Genomic DNA, 20,733 nt, shown 5'->3' on the forward strand with positions numbered 1-20,733 from the left:
TTCAGGAACAAAGCCTAGATAAAAAAGAAATGAATCCGACCACATCTTGTAATGCATTGGCTGGAATTACCACTCCTCAAACCATCAAGATAGAAGGACAAATCAAGAAGAAAAGGGTAGTAGTGTTGATTGATTCAAGAACTACCCACAATTTTATTCATTGTAAGATAGCAAAAGAATTGAATTGCTTCCTATATCTAGCACCAGAGTGTCAAGTAATGGTTGCAAATGGAGGAACGATAAATTTCTCTGGAAAGTGCCATAATATCAAGCTATCCATGGGAGAATATGTATTGAAAAGCCCAATGCTTTCCATTCCAATGGGAGGAATTGATGTTGTACTAGGTTTCCAATGGCTACAATCCTTGGGTACAATAGCTTTTAAATTTCAAGAACTTTTCATGAAATTTTATGCAGAAGGAAAGGAAGTTGAATTAAGGGGTATTGCAGGGAAACCGGGAAAGATAATAAGCTCTAACGGTACGACAAAGGTTCTAAGAAAGGAACAATGACGTGTAACTGCACAATTATGTTTGCTAGATGTTTCGACATCGAAATCATCTATTTCTCTAAATCTCCAAAAAATCTTGGATAAGCATTCCAAGGTATTTGAGACTCCCAAAGGTCTCCCACCTATTCATGATAATGATCATGCTATTCATTCGATTCCAGGAAGTGTTCCTCCAAACATCAGGCCGTACAGATATCCCTATGCCCAAAAGAGTGAAATTGAATGTATGGTTGCAAAAATTCTTGAGCCTGGTATAATTCAACTAGCCAAAGTTATTTCTCTACTCTAGTAGTATTGGTGCACAAGAAGGATGGATCATGGCGCATGTGTCCAGATTATAAGGAGCTCAACAAGCTCACTATTAAAGATACATTTCCCATTCCTGTCATTGATGAATTATTGGATGAATTGCATGGATCAATTTAGTTCACCAAGTTAGATCTTCATTCAGGATATCATCAAATTAGAATGAAGACTCCAGACATTCTAAAAACAACATTTAGAACTCATGAGGGTCACTATGAGATTTTGGTCATGCCTTTTGGCCTTACCAATGCACCTTATACATTTCAAGGTTTGATGAATTCCATTTTCAAAGCCTTCCTTAGAAAATTTGTGTTAGTATTTTTTAATGATATACTAATCTACAGCAAGTCTTGGGAGGATCATGTTGAACACATTGACAGGGTGCTACAACTATTGCAGGAGAAACAATTATATGCAAAATATCCAAATGTTTCTTTGGAGTACAAGAGGTGGAATATCTGGGTCATATTGTATCTCATGAAGGAGTTAAGGTAGACCTTAACAAAATTAAATCCATTGAGGAATGGGAAATCTCACATCCATAAAGCATTTGCGAGGATTTCTTGGGTTGACAAGCTATTATCGCAAGTTTGTTAAGAATTATAGGAAAATAGTAGCACCTCTAACAACATTGTTGAAGAAATATGCATTTTCATGGACTCCAGAAGCAATAAAGGCATTCGAATATCTAAAAGAGGCAATGTGCCAAACACCAGTCTTAGCTACACTAGAATTCACAAAAACCTTTATTATGGAATGTGATGCTTCCGGAAATGGAATTGGTGCTATTTTAATGTAAGATGAAAGACCCATTGCTTTTCGAAAGTCATCCAATCAAGGGAAAGTATTTACACAAAGCTATTTATGAGAAGGAAATGTTGGAAATACTACATGCACTTAAGAAATGGTGACCCTACCTAATGGGAAGACACTTCAAGGTAAAAACGGATCATGATAGCCTTACATACTTTTTAGAACAAAGATTATCCTCTGAAGAACAACAAAAATGGGTCACAAAGATGTTGGGTTATAATTTTGAAATCATATACAAAAAAGGGAAGCAAAATGTTGTGGTAGATGCACTCTCAAGAAAGGATGAGGATGTGGAAGCATTGTTGTGTGCCATTTCTATTATCGAACTAGATTGGATAAACGAAGCAAGGGAGAAATGGAAGAATGACAAAGAAGTGTGGGAACTTTTTCGAAAGTTACAACAATATTACAGTACATCTGATACATTTAGCTGGAAAAATGATTCGTTATGGTACATAGAGCACTTATACCTCTGTAAGAATTCCCAACTCAAACAAAAGATTCTTCTGGAATTGCATGCTTCTCCCTTAGGAGGTCACTCAGGATTTTTAAAAACTTACCACAGGGTTAAGAAGGAATGTTTTTGGGATGGCCTTAAATCGGATATTCAAAAGTTTGTGGCAGAATGTTTGGTATGCCAACAAAATAAAGATGAAAAAATTAAGACACCAGGTCTATTACAACATTTATCCATTCCAAGCCAATGTTGGGAGGATGTTTCAATGGATTTTATCACAGGTTTACCCAATTATGAGGGAAAGAGTGTCATCATGGTGGTAGTTGACAAACTTACCAAGTATGTACACTTTTGTGCATTATCACATCCATTTAAATCCAATACAGTTTCTACGGCATTCATGGAAACAATTCAAAAGCTACATGGAAACCCAAAGATTATTATAAGTGATAGAGATCCCATTTTTAGAGGAAATTTTTGGACATAATTATTTTCTTGTCTTGGTACTCAGTTAGCTCATAGCTCATCTTATCATCCTTAATCTGATGGGAAAACAGAGATAGTAAAAAAATGTTTGGAAGGATATCTTCGTTGTTTTGTATCTGATAAACAGACATAGTGGGTCAAATGGTTGCCTCTGGCTGAATTGTGGTATAACAATTCCTTCCATATTGCAACAAAAATGACCCTATTTATGGAACTTTATGGATATCAGCCACCATCCATCACATCATATTTAAGAGAAAATTCTAAGGTTCAAGCAGTGGAACATCACATCGATCATCAACAACAAGTTCTCCAACTCTTAAAAGATAACCTCGTGTTGATGCAGAATAGAATGAAACGATAGGCAGATCAACATCGCAGTGAAAGAAGTTTTGATGTAGGTGATTGGGTATTCCTACGGCTATAACCATCTAAGCAAATGTCCCTCAAACAAGCTAAGAAGGATAAAAAATTGTCACCAAAGTATTATGGTTTGTACAAGGGGTTGCCAAAGATTGGTACTATGGCATACAAATTAGAGCTTCCTGCAGCTTCTCGAGTGCACCTAGTTTTCCATGTTTCATGTTTAAAAAAGGTTATAGGCGACAAGCTCCCAGTTCAAACAATATTGCCAGAACTTGACGAGGAAGGAAAAATTATATTGTAACCGGAAGCAGTCATAGAAACAAGAACTTGAAAACTACGAAATCAATCCATTTCATAGTATTTCATAAAGTGGAAGAACTTATCCACTAAAGATTCCACATAGGAGGATGAGAATTTTATACAGAATAGGGAAAATTTTAAGAACCCCCCCTAAATTTACATGTATAATAAATGGGCAAATCTCCATGGTATATAGGAAAAATGGAAGGCGATTCTATCAATAATATGATATGTATATATAATTTTTTGGTGAATCTCTCACCAAGCATGACGAATATTTTACTCAATTATAAAATATTGTGTTTATTGAGTACACAAATGAAATCATTGGATTTCTTTAACATATCTTTTGAAATCAAAATTACCGAAATTACATATCGATAACCTAGTGGGTGTAGGATAAAATTCACCTGTGCCATTCACAAAAAGCATGAGAAAAAACCTAATACCATATATAAAACCAAGAAAAATTCAAATTCATCACTTCTGGGGACCTCGTAACCACCTTGCCAATACACAAGTATGTTCCTGTTTGCAATTAGAAAAATTACCCAAATTACAATCTGTTTACATTAGCATATGTTAGAAAGTTATAGAAGGATGACTAGTGCAATCAAGCCATTCCTTTTAGCTCTGGATTTGTTTTAGTTTAAAACAGAAGTATACAAATATACTTGTCCACTATGCTTTAACCATTCACCTTAAGATGTTCTTACAATACAATTTCCTAAGTCTATTTAATATCTTCATTATCATAAAAACCAACCTATATCCATCTTAACTCCACATCTACCACTCGTAGGGGGATGAAATCTATTTATCCCTCTGAGCACTTAGTAGACCCAGAATTGAGATGGATATAAGATGATAGAATTTCCCCTTTAAATAGTCTATGCTCACATGAATACCATGGTATTACCATGGGTCAATACCATGGGTTATCATAAACCTAGAGCTTAAAAATTACTATTAGTAATTTATAAAAATTAATAAAATTAATAGTTGATTTTTATTTTATTTTTTATTTTAACCAAGCCAAAATGTTTAACATACATTAAATTACAACATCCATTTTTACTCTTGATCGGATCAAATATTTTTTCACTCTATGCTAGTTTGCATATCACGATATTTAATACCTCTCAGGGGTTAGTAGATCCAAAGTAAAGATGGATCTATGCTGGTTTAATTCCCCCATTTAAATAGGCTACATTCCAAGTGAATACCATGGGTCAATACGATGTGCCATTTTGGTGAATACCATGGGTCAATACCATGTGCCATTTACAACACTTTTTTGAAGGAGAGGGGCATGTTAGTTCCCTATAATACTAGTGATGCCCCCATTAATATTGTAATTGGATCCCTTGTTGATATTGTCGTGCCCCTATTTTCCCCATATTGTTATTACTATGCCCCATAGAATCCCTCTATTGTTATTTTTGTGCCTTTATATTATTATTTTTAGGCTGGCTTGGTTATATTGTGACCCCTTAGACTCCTATATATAGAAAGGAGGTTTTTCATTTGAATCATCAAAGAATTTTTCATTTATGTAATGTAAAGGAGGTTTCCCCCTCGAAGAGGCTGAATTCTAAGGTGTTGATCTATCTTTTCTATCTTTTTGTGAGCTGGTTTCATAACAACTCAATCCAATACAAATGGAAAGGGAAGCTTTAGATCACGTTGGTATTTCATATCCTCATATAGGTAAGCTTCAATGTGGATTGGAAACATGACCTAATGTGCAAGGGAATCTTGGTAGAATATATTTCCCTAGCCTGCAACATGTCCCCATATCAATAATTTCCCTAAGGCTCCGAACACCTTCCTCTTTTACTATTTCTCTTTGTTGCATTAAGTATTTATGTCTCAATATACTAAGCGAAAGACCATATCATACTTTAATAGCCCTTAGAATCACACTAAATTACAGAACCTTAAGAGAAGAAAAAACTCCCTTGTTGCATTAGTATTTGTCCTTGTTCTCGATTTTTATTTGATGCTCTTGTCTTGGCTTCTATTATTTAGATTGATGCACCTCTTCTTCATCTCCCAAATATTTATTATTTATAGTTAGAGTATGCTTTTTATTTCAATCTTTTTTTTTTTAAGTTAAAGAAAATAATCTCCTTTATTTCCTACTACTTTAGTTTAGTTTGAAATTACAAGTATAATTAGTACTAGCTAGGAAGAAGTAGGAGTTTGCATATGTTAATGTAAATGTGTAGATGCATATTAATCCTTCGAAATATCATTGAGGAGAAGGAAAACTTCACTTTGCTAAGTATTTATCGTAGTTCTTATTATCATTTCAATTTAAAATATCATTAGTTGTTATTTCTTCTATTTTAGGCATTTATTTTCAATGTTAGTTAAACCATTCATTCATACACTTCACTTCGTGATCATATGCATGGGTCATTACCCTAGGTCAAACCTAAAATCAACCACTTGACTTAACACATTAATTTCCTCCTTTGGGGGCAAAAGAATTTTGTAGCTAAGTTATGGTTGTGGGGAAAGAAGTCTAAATAATTCACTACAACCACTCACATATAAAACATAATAGTTTATGGAATTAGAAACCATTCAACTTGCAAGAAAGGTAACCTATTTCATGTATCCATGAAAATGTAGTTTAGTGGTCTTTCTACTAGGTTTCTATCTGAGTGGTTCTCATAGGAGGGAAGGTGTCTAAGACAAATTTCTATGAGAAATTAGGATTTCATTTCCATTTACCTCATAATTATATCTATCGTATTTGTCCTTTCACTCATCTCCACATAGTATCTACTTACCTCTTGTGATGCTTGCATGGAACACACTTTTATCTACTATTCATCTTCTTTCAACTATGATGTCTTCAACCATTATTTAAGGAAAGATTTGGAAGGGTCATAGTCTCTGCAAGTTTGAGAACATTTAATTTATCTTTTGAGTTGAGTAATTTTCTTGATTAGGCTTCAATCACAAAATCAATATATTTTATTATTAATAATTTTTGGAAGTATTATATTTTATTTTTACATCATCCAACATCTCTCTCAAAGTGCGTAATATAATGCACCTGATATTATTTGTTGAAGATAAGTAATTCATTGATATATTCATTTAAGTCTTTCAATACAATAATGTAATGATTACATCGAGACACATATATTGATATATAAAAATTATCTGATTTATTGCCATATTGAAAATTTTATAAAAAACACTCAAAAAAAAATATATTACTATTATATTTCAAAAATATGTTTTAGTGAATTGTTTTTGAAAATTTGCAATTAAAATTTCTTTACATTATTCAAGAAAATTAGTAAAAAAATAAAATTAGTCTATTGTATTTCTTTGAAAACCTCATTTTTAGAAAGCTAAATTCCAATTAAATTTTCTATTAATTTAAAAAAATAATTTAAACAAATAATAATTGAATATCTGCACTTTTTTTCTAAGAAAACCATATATTCTTACAAACATAAAATTTTTAAGATATTTTAAATCACAAAATATCAACTTTATCATTCTAATAATTTAAATACACAGGAAAAAAAACCCTCTAAATTTTTTTAAACTACATAATCTTAATTTATTTTTAATAATTTAAAATTATAATAAAAATAATGTTAAACAAAATCTCAAACAAACTATATTGAAAAAACAAAATCTCAATGTAAAACTATATTTGCAATATTAGAACTGATTTTCAATAATATAAAATTTAGTTTTATAAAATGTTGATACAATATTTTATAAAATTTTACTCAACGCCGGGTACCTCCTCCTCCTTATTCGGGACCCCGCGCGCCTTAAAATAACTGTTCTAGCCTGTTTCTGCCTGAGAAAGCATCTTTGATCTCGTCCACGAGTGGTAAGATGACCTTGGCAAAGAAGTCCGTGGGAACCCTTTGGAAAGCTGCAGAAGGTTTGATCCCTAAACCTCCTTTTCAAGGAAAGTTGGGGTGTGACTTTGAATGAGTTGGGGTGTGACTTTGAATGAAAGTTGGGGTGTGACTTTAAATTACATTGAAGTTGAAATTTTAAATACAAGTGACAATGATGGAAATGAAATGATGATATTTTAAGGTCTATAAGATTAAACATAGTCAATGCCACCTTTAGTTCTATGTTTTTTGTTTTTTTCAATTCAATCATTTTTTAATTCAAATTAATGGTGAGCTGGCCCAACCTTCTAAGACTCCCTTAGTTAAAAAAACAATGTCAAGACACTGATGCTAGCATGTTCTCATAACTTTCTTTGATGTTTTTGAATGCATCACATTCCAAAATGGAATACTTTTCCGATTCCATAGCCCAGATGTGCAAAAAGTACACCCCAGTTCTTCCCAAGTTTCTTTAGGGCTTTTCCATAGTCCTATTTCAGGTTGAAGTTGATGTGATTTGGTCCTTAATCTCAATTGAGAACCTTTGCCCTCCACGAAATGCTAGCTCCGATGAAATATTTTTGTTGTAGATCACACTTAGGGTTGAATTTCTCGTACTATTTCTTCTTTCAATGCCCTCCACGAAATGCTAGCTCCAATGAACTCTTTTTGTTGTAGATCGCACTTAGGATTGAATTCCTCAATGTAATATTTCCTGTTTCCACCCAACTCTTTTCCCACGAAACTTCTCCATAACAAAATCTTTTAACTACTTGTTAAATTACCTAAACTTAAATTAGCTTAGCATTACAAAAATACTAACGATACAAAATACCAAGACAATAGTAGCCCGTATACTAACAAGATTCGAGCTCAATGGATACAAAAATAGTAAAAGTGGTAAGACAATTAGGAGTCGCACTATACTAACACACATATTCGAGCAGAATAGACACAGACGGCGTTATTACATTTTCTCCTTCGAGCAATTTGAAGACGTGCCATTTTTTTCCAGTCCCGTAGCCGTGGATATCCACTCCGTGTAGCGTTGTGGATATGTGACTCCCACAGCTTTCTCCGTTTGTTGCAGTTCACTGTTGTAGCCAATGCCCTAACCACGTCACTCGGACTGAAGACTTACGTAAGCTGCAAATGCTCTGCCTTCTTTACTCTGAAATCCACCTCCTTTTGTTTCTTACAGCACTCTAATATTGTCATGAATAACCTGAGCATCGCTCCTTTCAGGCTTTGCTAAACAAGCGCTGAAAGCTTTGCCCAAGTGCCGCCAGCTGTAGGCAAACTTACAAAGTACGAAAATGGTAGCGCTGAATGGCCTTTTTTCCTGAGTTTGGTAAGATTTCCAAGTTCAACTCATCTACGAAAAATCCTCGCAAACTTACAAAGTACGAAAATGGTAGGGTTGAATCGCTTTTTTAGTGAGTATGGTAAGATTTCCAGTTCAACTCATCAACGAAAATTCCTCGCAGCCATTTTCGTGTCACGAGCAGTGATCAAATTTGAAGGGTAGGTCTTAATTTCATTTAGAAGGGCACATATTAAGATCGCACTTCTGTAATGAAAAGCATAAAAAAAAAAGCAATTCAATTGACAACAGTAAATTATTTTCAAATTTCTTTTTATTTCTTCACAAGAGAATGGTGGAACAACAACTCCATGGATGTTGTGTATAAGGCAGATCTGATATGAGCCACAACTAATATATTGGATGCATTTACCATTAATGGATAAACAGAAACCTATATCCCTGCTCCAGTTTAGATAAGGATTAATTTTGTAGGAAATTTTTGTGACGAGAACGTTCAATCCAATATACAAGTAGCTCAATCAAATTTAAGTTTATTGCATGAATGAAAAAATTCAGTAAAATTCTAAACAGGTTTAGGATTCAACAAAAGAGTGTATAAAGGTGTATATGTTTTTGGTATCTCCTTTTTTAATATGAAAACATACCAGGAATTGGGAATCCGCAAACAAATCAAATCCAGTATGTTAGGAAGCATGTTGAATGGGCTCCTCTCAAAGCATAAATCGTGCTTAAACCTTGCTTGACAGGCGTTTGCTGAATGATGAATCTATGCTCCTCTCCAGCTTAAATCGTTGTCAAACCTTGCTTTGGGCAACCTTCAGGCACAACCCAGTGAAATTACAGACCTAATACATGGCCCATATTGACATCTAGTCGCTCTCAATTGAAACTACCAAATGTAATGGTATCAAAGCGTAATTGTGACATAATAATTAATAAGAACTTCCATCATATGCACAATTAGAAAAAACAAATAAAAAAGAAACTGTTGTTTTTGAAATGAGAGCAACTCAGAAACTGCCAAATGTAATGGTATCAAAAGGTAATTGTGACATAATAATTAATAAGAACTTGCATCATATGCACAATTAGAAAAAACAACTCAAAAGGAAACTGTTGTTTTTGAAATGGGAGTTTCTAAAATGGTATTTAAGTTTTAACATGAAAAGAAATTTACAAATTCAACATTCCTAAAATTCTAATTTCAGAAAAAATGAAATTTAAAAAAAAAAAGGTTTACAATTTGACAACACTTCTTAAAAAATTTTAAAATATTATTCCAATTTTTTTTTAAAATGACAAAAATCAATTTTTAAATTTTTTTTGACTGATAAAATTTTCTCCCTACTTCTCTGACGTGCCAGAGACCCTTTGAAGAGCTCTAATGTGTTCAATTTTGATCCCTGGTCACGAGCCCCTGTAATAAAAGAAATACGTGAGAGTGAATGAAAGTCAACATTTGCTACCTCGTTTACATCAACACCATATTCTTAAAAATCCTCGTATCTCTTTTATTTCATAAATTGAAAAAGCCCCAACTTTATTTCTCACGAATGGGAGAGCCTTTTAAAAAGTTCATGTTTTTTATTTAAAATTTCAAAAATAAATTGATATTGTAATTTAAAAAATAATGAGTTTTGTTCACGATTTTAATTTTTGGATTTTTTTCCTTGAAGTGTTTGGTTTTAAAAAGTTCTATTGAAAATAAAAAATTTGGTTTTAAAAAGTTCTATTGAAAATAAAAAATTAAAAGATTTGAAAAAGAGTTTCAAGGTGTTTTACAAGGTCTTATGAAAGGTGGGTTTTGTGGAAAATTTGTAGATTTTTTTGGAAGTGGAGGAATAGAGAATCTATTACAAAAATGTTTTTGTTTTAGACAACTATCGTTTGCAAGTACATTTGGTAGTTGAGCTATGGTCAGCCAACGCTCAATGAATGGGAAAAACCAAGAGGTGAAGATAGTTGAAGCAACAAAGATGTACGAAGCTTTTTTGAAAGAATTGAAAGTGAAGAGGCAAAAGAATGTATAGATGACAACATTCTACCCCTAATTGCAGTTGCAAAGACACACTTGAGAGGGATTTTGGTGTAAGGGGAGTAATCAGTTAAAGTTGAAGAGTTTGTTAAATCCCATTGTTGACTATGAAAAAATTGTCGAAGAAGCAGAGAAAAAGCACACAAATGCTCATGAATCTGACTGCGCACAACAACACACTGATCACAACAACAAGCTGATGACAAATTTGGTGAATCCAGGAACAAAGCTTGTTGATGACAATTTGGTGAATCCAGCCATGGGGGATTCACTCAGTGAACATCTGACATAACATGTGCATTTGTGGCATATTAAACAATTCCGTTAATTTCACTACATATTGGAAAATCCCTCTAAAAATCACATTATTCAACCACCTACCAATATGAACCCAGTAATCTTCCCAGTTTAAAAAACACCTACTTTCACTAAATGTTGTAGGCATCCATTTTTTCATTAACATTTTTTTATACCCCTTTATATTTTTGTGTTAAATTTAAGCTCTATTTTTTATATTTTCCAATGTAAAAACCCTTCACCGCCTATATATTGCCCAATATGAACCCACGTGGTATGATATTGCTCCCCAGTGAAGCCTTCGTAATATGATATTGTTCCCTAGGGAAGCCCCCATGAGTCCAACAACGAAGCTTGTTGATGACAATGAAGGTGCCATTGATACAACCAATGTTATGGTGAATCCAGCGATTCAATTTGCTGATGTCAACTTTGATGAGGACTTATTGCCTAATGATGAATGGTTGCATATGTTGCAACAAAAAAATCAAATCGACATGATGTTATTCTGTAAGAGAAGCCCACTTAAGTCTAAAAACCAAGTGTAAGTAGCACATGTTAGTAAAGAAGTGGAAGAGACACAAACAACGATAGAAGCAGAGGCAAAGAAAAGGCCACAAAGAAAACGCAGAGACAAAGGGAAAGTAAGAAGAACCACAACAAGAGAAAGCTATCATTAAACATAAAGAATACAATCTATATCGTTCTGCAAATACTTTAATTCTAACATTGATTTTTAATGTGCAGGTACACCGAACCATTATAATAAGAATTAAATTTCCTTGAAACATGGCTCGCAACACCATGTTTAGATAAATTTTGCATTGAATTTGTAGAGATTAATGTTGAAGACAACTTGGATAATGAAAACATTAATGAAATTTCTGATTATTTGAATTTTAAGAGATAAATTTTCATTATCATCTTATTTGCCACAAATTGATGATGAAAATCACGCAACAAAAGATGACATGTGGCAGCAGTCCATATACAAACATATTTTTGAAGATACATATGATATGCATGCACACCCTAAATAATGGAAGACCCGAACGAAAAATGAAAAAACTGAAATTGATATTTGAAGGATGCATCAAAAAGAAAAAGAAAAAGAAATTGTAATTTTTGTTTAAATTGTAAGCATAGAGCTGGAGGTATCTTAGTTTAAATTTTATGTAGTTGCAATTAAAGGAGAGTGTAGGCGAATCTAATTCCAAGCAAATGCTAGGTGTCATAATTGTCCATCCAAGTGTCACAATCAATTAGAGTTCAATCATGACATATAATTCTATCTTAGTACAGTGATTTATTGTTGATGTCTACTCTGTAATTCTATTTAACTAATTATGTAATTCTATTTAACTAATTTTGAATATTGAGGAGAAAATCTTGACACAAATGCAATATTTTTTTTAATTTTGGCAGATGACTTTTTGGAGATGATTTTTTAATTGTGGGTGTTGACTTATGGAGACGGGTGGGAATTGGGCTGAATTTTGTAAGATGACTAAAACGATGGCTTAAAAAGAATGGCGCTGAATACGCTACATGGTCACTAATAAAGATAACGAGCCATTCATAAAGCTTTTTCTGTGAGAAAAGCAATTATAATAACTTCCCAGCACCGGTGATATTGGTTCAACTGGTTCAAGCGCATTCGTTGCAGTGTCAAAATCCATCGGAGTCTATATGTAAAGCCTATCTATGAATCAGAAAATTTTCAAAAAGGGTCTATCCCTCCAGACAGAGGGGTTGTCCATGGTTTTTGGGTCGCCTTAAATATCTGATATGATATTTGTATAGTTATGAAGTTGATTGTGTGTGTTTGATTGACTTTGCATCCAAAATAATTTAGAATCTATAATCAAGTTAGGTTCAGAGCTTTAAGCGTCTGGAACAAGAGCATAACATGCATTCACAGATGACAACGCTGACTGTTTTTTGGTAGAGAGAGATCGATACTGATTGACCCTGTGAAGACGAACATTGCTCGCTGGCTTGCTTCCCCTTCCCTAAAGACTTGTGTGCATAAATCGCCCCTGGGTTGCTTTTTTTTGTTGATCCCCGAGGAGTGGGCAGTTTCAGTTTAATTTTAATTGACTGAGTTGGAAAGTGGACATTGATCAAAATTAAAATTGATTCATTATTGAAAGTTAATTATATCAAACACTTAGTCAAACATTTTAATAATGCAGTAATTTAATTGTTTATTTACGTTGCAACCATAGAAACTCAACTCTATGATTCGATCTAGAAAACGCTGGTAGGGCAGACAACCAAGACAAGCGCATGTGCTATATGGTGAGAGTTGGAATGTTTGGATTGCCCTAAATTTTTCTTTCTGGAAATGAACATTATCACATAGAAATTTGATTTAGTCTTTCAACCAAAATGAATGCAAATTTCTGGAAATGAACATTATCACATAGAAATTTGATTTAGTCTTTCAACCAAAATGAATGCAAATTGTGAAATAGGTTCACACTTAATTGGGTGAACTCATGTGCTTAAATTGGCCTAGGGTTTCTCACTCTCTAGAGGCTATTTACGTTGCAACCATAGAAACTTGATTATAAGATTCTTAGGTATAGGGCGGAGAACCAAGGCAAACGCATGGGCTATATGGTGAGAGTTAATTATGCGGTATATGGATTTCCATCTGATATAGTTAATAACACTAATTTATAAAATAATTATATTTAGCGTATGTAATTATGACTTCTCCCTCAATAACCAATAACACTACAATAATTATATAAATAATATGAATGGTAAATGTGGATAATATTAATGGTAGAAATAATATGAATGTAAATGTGGATAATATTAATGGTAGGCGTGGATAGCCATTAATCTATATAAGTATTAAAAAAATTATTTTATAATATATTTCATTTCGTTAAAATTAAAAAAAAAAAAAAAGCCTAAATTAATTAAATTATAATTTTAGTTTAATGTGTATTTATTATAAAAATAATTAATAAAGAAATTAAAATATATACGAATTAAAAAAATGCTTAAAAAGAATTTTAATTTTAGAAATTTAATTTTACTCACTCTTAAAGATTCTTAATTTCTAAATAAACTTTGTCACAATAGTATGACTAATACCATTTTTCATCAATACTACATGCCACAAAACACATAACCCATTCCATAAACACTTGTTCATAATTATTTGAACTTTTGATTCATCAATATTACTAAGAATATTCTAGAATATTTTGGCAAGGTCAAACCTATACCATCCATTATAGAATCTCTATTACAAAATAGATTAAGTATAAATGCCTATAGGCATCAACACATAATAAGTATCAAAATACTTATTTCAATATACATCTCATTTTGCTAAATTAACAAAATGACAAAAACTAACTAAATTGTCACTTTATTATTATTTAACTAAATTGTAACTTTATTATTATTATTATTATTATTATTTAAATTATATATAAGTTAAACATATATACATTTAAAATAATATAAAACAAAATTGTTAAGAACTGGAATTTAAACCATAACTCACTTTACATGACACTTGTTTATATGATGTTTTTTAAAAATTAATCAATTAAATTAAAAGGGAAAAAAGTTATAAAGTATTATGTAAACCATGAAATCAAAAGTCAAGCCAAAAAAAAAAATACATAACTAATTAGAAATAAATCTCAACATTTATTTTGTATATACTAATAAAAATATTTAATATTTTATAAAAATATTTATATAATATTTTTATTAATTAACCACTTGAATTAAAATGGTAAAAAAAAACTAACTATTCTAAAACTCTTTACTCTCTACCTAAATAATTGAACTAAAATTCTAAAACATTATTGAAAAATAAACATACTTATCTTCGTAATAATATATTATTAGTCTAAATTATTCTTAATTCCAACCAATACTATGTAGACATAACAAATAGATTCCGGCAGAGTTTTTCTGTTTGGTTGGTTTCGTTTTATGTTACAATATTACCTTTGCGTCGGTTCCAATTTATCCCTATACACTCTAGCAACATTGGACATTTCGTTGGGTTGTATTCGGCCATGAATAGAGCAAGGCGCGCAAGCTTCGGAGGATCCTGTGCAAAAATAATCCGCTGGCTTCCATGTGCGCAGAATAAATGAGGTTGGTATTGGAAGGCGAGCCTTATTTCCACCCCTATATACCCATTAATACACTCTCTAACGACATAGGTACATGGAACACTCCGACATCTATCTACCAGTCAATCCGTATACGTAATTTTCAGGCGAACACTTTCTGGTTAATATTTATGGAGATGCTCATAGATGTTTGTATTGATGGTCATTTAAACGCAGAGGCATGGGTAACATAGGTCCATCCATTCTTTTGATATTGATGGCCATGAAAGGTCTTCATACTAAACACAAGACGTGAGCTGGATTGGTGATAAATACGGTATACAAAATGATGTATCCTATGGAATCAATATTGTACGTATTAATACCATTTATTTATATTCAAATTCGAAATTTGACCTGCGAACCCGCCCTGCTCAAATTCAAAATTTGAACTTGTACCGATGTCCTCGAGAGTGACGATGATATATCGATGTCGCAGCAATCACCACGGAGAGCGCTACCTATCGGTACAGAGCTGCGAGAATGGATCAGCGAGGAAGAATGGACTATCACTATTCAACAGAATTGCGATGTTGATTCCCTATGATGGGCCTGTCTATATTCGCTTACTTGAAGATTTCAAAGCTAGTTTCAACAGTACTTTTCGAAATCTTTAAATTGCAAGCGGCGTATCGAAAATTTGAACGTTTATGGTGTCTTAGTTGAAGTTTTGCTTTCTCGTCCTCGACCTTCTCACGATTGCCTGTCTGAGACATGCTGATTGAGCAGATGAATGGAAATGGCGAGGGGCCGGTGATTGGTATCAATCTGGGCACGACATACTCTTGTGTGGGAGTATGGCAAAATGGCAGAGTGGAGATCATCGCCAAAACACGGGAATCCAACCACACCCTCTTTTTTAGCCTTCAATGATACAGGCTCCTTATTAGAGAATCCACTGAGAACCCCACAATAGAGTTTTTGGTCAATAATCATCAACTATTATCTATACGATTTTATTTGTTACATTCTTCCTCTTTTCTTCAGAATTTGAAAGGATGTTTTGTGGTTCTACTCCAATATTTTTATACTGAGTTGTTTTGTTAACATATGGCAGATGCAAAGCGGTTCATTGGAAGGAAGTTCTCTAATCAGTGAGTTCAGAGCAATGTGGAGCTATGGCCTTTCAATGTCATTCCAGGCTAGTGATAAGCCCATCATCGTTGTGACATACAATGGGGAAGAAGCTTTTTGCAGCCGAGGAGATCTCTGCCATGGTTTCAACAAAGATGAAGGCGATTGCCGAAGCTCATCTTAGGACTACGGTGAGGAAGGTTGTCATAGCCGTTCCTGCATGTTTCAACGATTCTCAGAGGAAGGCAACCAAGGATGCTGGTGTCATTGCTGGATTGAATGTTATAGGAATTATCAACGAGACCACTGCTGCTACTGTTGCATATGGATTGGACCAGAAAGCTAAATAGAGTTGGTGAACAATTTGGGTAGTGAAGACTTTGATAACAGATTCGTTAACCACTTTGTACGAGAAATTCAGACAAACTATACAAAGGACATCAGCGGCAATGCCAGAGCCCTAGTGAGGCTGAGAAAATTGTGTAAGGGAAAAGATAATGCTCTCAACAACTAACCAGACCACCATTGAGATTGATTCTCTCCTTGATGGTATCGACATTCATTCCACCATTACTCGGGCCATGTTCGAAGATGTTAACATAGATTTGTTCAAGAAGTGCACGGAGACTATTGAAAAATGCCCGAGGGATGCCAATATGAACAAGAGCTCGATCCATGATGTGATTCTTGTTGGTGGGTCTACTAGGATTCCCAGAGTGCAGTTCTTATTGCAAGACTTCTATAATGGCAAAGAACTATGCAATATTATTAACCCAGATGAGGCTGTAGCATACAGAGCTGCTATTCAGGCTGTTATTCTAAGTGCATAGGGGCATAAGAGAATTCGAGATACGCTTCTTCTGGATGTGACTCTTCATTCACTATGGATTGAAAAGTCATCTGGTTATATGACAATCCTCATCCCAAGAACACCGTCATCCCCACATACAGGAAGGAAGTCTATTCTACTCACTCAGACAACCAACCTAATGTGTCGTTTCATGTGTATGACGGTGAGAGTAGTCGAACCCAAGCTAACAACTTGTTGGGCAAATTGATTTCTCTGGCTTTCCCCTGGTTGCCAGAGGAGTTCCACAGATCGAGGTCTACTCTGATATTGAATCCGATGGTATTCTCAACGTGTCTGCGTATTTATGAGAAGAACAAGATCGTCATCGTAGTGGGGGAGCAAGGAAGACATTGAGAAAATGTTTCATGACGCTGACAAGTACAGTCCGGGTATACAGAGGACAGACGAAGAAAGTGGAGGCCAAGAAGTCCTTGGAGAATTATGCTTACAACATGAGGAACATTGTCCGAACGATGAAGGGTGTTATCGAACAAGCCATGCACTGGGTGGACCAAAACAAGCATGCCAATCTCAATGAGTTTGATGGCAAGATGAAGAGCTCGAGAGTATTTTTCAATTCCATAAATCATAAAGATGTGTCGTTGAGCTATGTGGGATTTTTTATATGACACAGTCCATTTTGAAGTATTTTGAAATCTTTAACCTCGAGCAAACAAAAGGTCCAGATATTTTACAGTTCTTTTGAATTATGAAAAGAAAAAGAAAATTTAATTAAAACCCGTTTGTTCTCACACAACCTATATATCATTTTGAATTGCGTGACGAAATTATTGGACATTTTGTAAATCTGATGGAGTGTTTCTTTTATAATATTAAATACTCTTTCCATCGACTCCCATATTTAATTGTCTTATATATTAATATCACTTAAAACGTTTATTAACAATCTGTTTAAGTGAATTTAAGCAGTATCATGAACATTTGAATTCTGATCAAAGGTCTTTATGTAGAAGTCCTTGATTTTATTATCAATACGAAGGATCTCTCATGTTCTTGATTGTTATTATCAATACCAAAGGCATGGATCTCTCTGACCGAAAATTGGTTAAGGATCTGGTATCGATCTCTCCAATCAACAATTGTGAAGCTTAGTTTGTAGGTTTATCACAATATATGTTTTTCTGTATATCGTTTCAATATACATAGTTTTCTGTATATCTTTTCAATACATATAGTTTTCTCTATATCGTTTTAAAATGCTTTAGTATCGTTTCAATATACATAGTTTTCTTTCGATGAATTCAATAATATAGTTTTCTCTACATGGTTTAAATAGATATAGTTTCCTATGGTATTTTTTTACACTATAGTTTTCTATTGCATCACATAGTTTTCACTCTAGTTTTCCCTCTCTTGCATTGTATAGTTTGCATTCTGGTGGAGATTCCATATAATCTCGTAGTATGAGAAATTTATTAAGAAAATCACTAGCAAACACATTATTGTATAATTTCTTTATTACATTGTAGAGTTCAGGTTGAAATTTTGTATACTTAAAACATGTAGGAAATTTATTTATATATTGCATTTTAATATATTTTGTATTGTTATTGTTGGCATGGTTTTATATACTTTATATTGTTTTGTTTTATATTATGTTTATATTGATTTAATTTTGTATACTTAAAACATGTAGGAAAATTTATTTATATATTGCATTTTAATATATATTGTATTGTTATTGTTGGCATGGTTTTATATACTTTATATCGTTTTGTTTTATATTATTTTTATATTGATTTTTACAACTTTGTTTTCTATTTTATTTTTTTATTGAAAAAATGAGCGTGTAATGAGAAACAAAATATAATGAGGTTATTGATAAAGGAGAAGGTGAGTCATTAATACAAAAGGGACGTGATTTGGAGGAAAGAAAAAGTTGGTGATGTATTGGAGGATTTTGAATTTGGTTTCAATACATTAATATTAATATATAATATTAAGCTAGAATAGGTTTTAAATTGGGTTTCAATATAAGTTTGACTTTCTTCCTTTAATAAACACCTTGTCACTCATGATGTTTTTTGTTCTAGATTTTGCCTATATTCCCTTGATTCATTGCCTATATGCATTGGAATCATCCTTCAAGCTATACTCCGTGTAATGGTTTGTTTATAAATTTTGAATTAGAGATTACATTTAGTGAATCAAGAATGCATCTAGAAAATCTAGGAAACATATACTTGCAAAATTGTAACTTTTCTTGTTTACATGGTGAATGTCCTTTCGCTCAAACTAAGCTTTCTCTTTGACTTTCGTATGGATTTGTGCATTTGAAACGCTTTCATATTCAATTGTAATTATGTTCTATATGTGATTTTACTATAGTTTCAAACAAATAATTAAACTAAAAGAACATATCATACAACCTGCGTACTCCATGAACTCTCCTATTCCACTTCCCATAATTGTTTCATACACTAATTGCATATATTTCATACTCCACAACCTTTCACAAATAGGAAAAAAAATTGTGGTATGTTGTCAAGGCATGGCCTCATTGCACTTCCCACCCACTCATTGATTCCACTTCCCACTAACTATGACAAGTGGTCGATTTAATTGTGTGACATAAATAAGACTTGGTGATAATTTTAGATTTCCACTTCCACTAGTCTCACACATGGCCAAATAAGGGTGAAATTAGGGAAAAAATTATTTGTGCATTTTAGTTATGGTTGATTCTACTTCCCACTAAACATCATATTAAAGCATCACAATATTTTTTTAATCATACTTTATAAAATTGAAAAAGGAAATCATGGATTAATAAATAGGATAAAGTTAATTTGATTGATATGATTCATTAGTATAAAGAGAATGCAAAAATATGCTAGCACATTTAATTCTAGGCCATTTAATCAAGATTTTTAAATACTAGATGAATTACTTTGCCATTTCAATAAGGTTTCAAGAGTGATGCTTATCTTAGTAATTTCCTTTGTCGAAAATTTAGTTACAATTTTTTTTAAAGATTCTATTTTCTTTGCATTTTATTAGTTTTTTTTTGAGTAGCACAATTCTAATTTTTATCTTTGAAAATAAAAATATTGATTTTTCTTTTAAACACAGAAAAATGTAAAATCTCTATTGAATAATGTCCAATAATAATTCTATTGAACAATAAGTTCATATTCTTATTATTATCCAAAATGAAATGCCAATTGTATAACGACCCCATGGATATATTGTAGGTATGTTGACTATGATAGTTGGGGTTTTTGGTGATATGTATAACCACCTTAGTGATACCTTGTATAATGTTGGCTATAGTTGGGTATGAGGTTCTAGTTTCTTCATTTTATTTTTCCATTTTTAGTTCATTTGTGAGTGGATGCAACACCATCACTAAGATTTGGTGTTCGGTATCATCATCAATTCCAAGGTTCGATCCCTCTCTCGCTCCATTCCTTCATAGAGAATTTTTAGTAGCGAAAATGAGCATTCACATTTGAATTCATACAGGGCTTCGAGAGGCATCCAAGTAATGGGGCTAGGATTATGATCCATCCCATGTTCGGTCGAGTCTATGGAATTGAAGTAGAAGATGCAGGAGGACCATAGGTCATAGTATCCAATCTCACCATAGTCTCAAGTAGACATAATGTAATAAAGATTAAAGGATAATCATCTTTTGTTAGCAAATACGATTTAATTAAATGGGTCTCAAAGTGGCTACTTTAAACTATTTCCTATTACACAAAAACTAATTCCATTACATCATGGTAAGAATTGGTGTAGCTTACAAATTTCAATAAATCACCTTCAACATCATATATTTGTTTATGTAGATTTGTGCAGCTACCAATATGAAATAATAGGGCCTACAATGTTTTTGCTCAACTTAGAATC

The 20,733-nt window shown here is 32.9% G+C and overlaps 1 pseudogene; it reads left to right on the top strand.

Annotated features, from left to right (window-relative positions):
• Positions 1–15,665: 15,665 nt before the first annotated feature.
• On the top strand, positions 15,666–17,489 carry LOC149207428 (heat shock cognate 70 kDa protein pseudogene; annotated as a pseudogene).
• Positions 17,490–20,733: the final 3,244 nt, after the last annotated feature.

Source organism: Pinus tabuliformis, chromosome 1_2 (assembly GCF_031772625.1).
Source record: "Pinus tabuliformis cultivar Carrire ecotype Pingquan chromosome 1_2, CPIR1, whole genome shotgun sequence".
Taxonomy (NCBI): Eukaryota; Viridiplantae; Streptophyta; class Pinopsida; order Pinales; family Pinaceae; genus Pinus; species Pinus tabuliformis.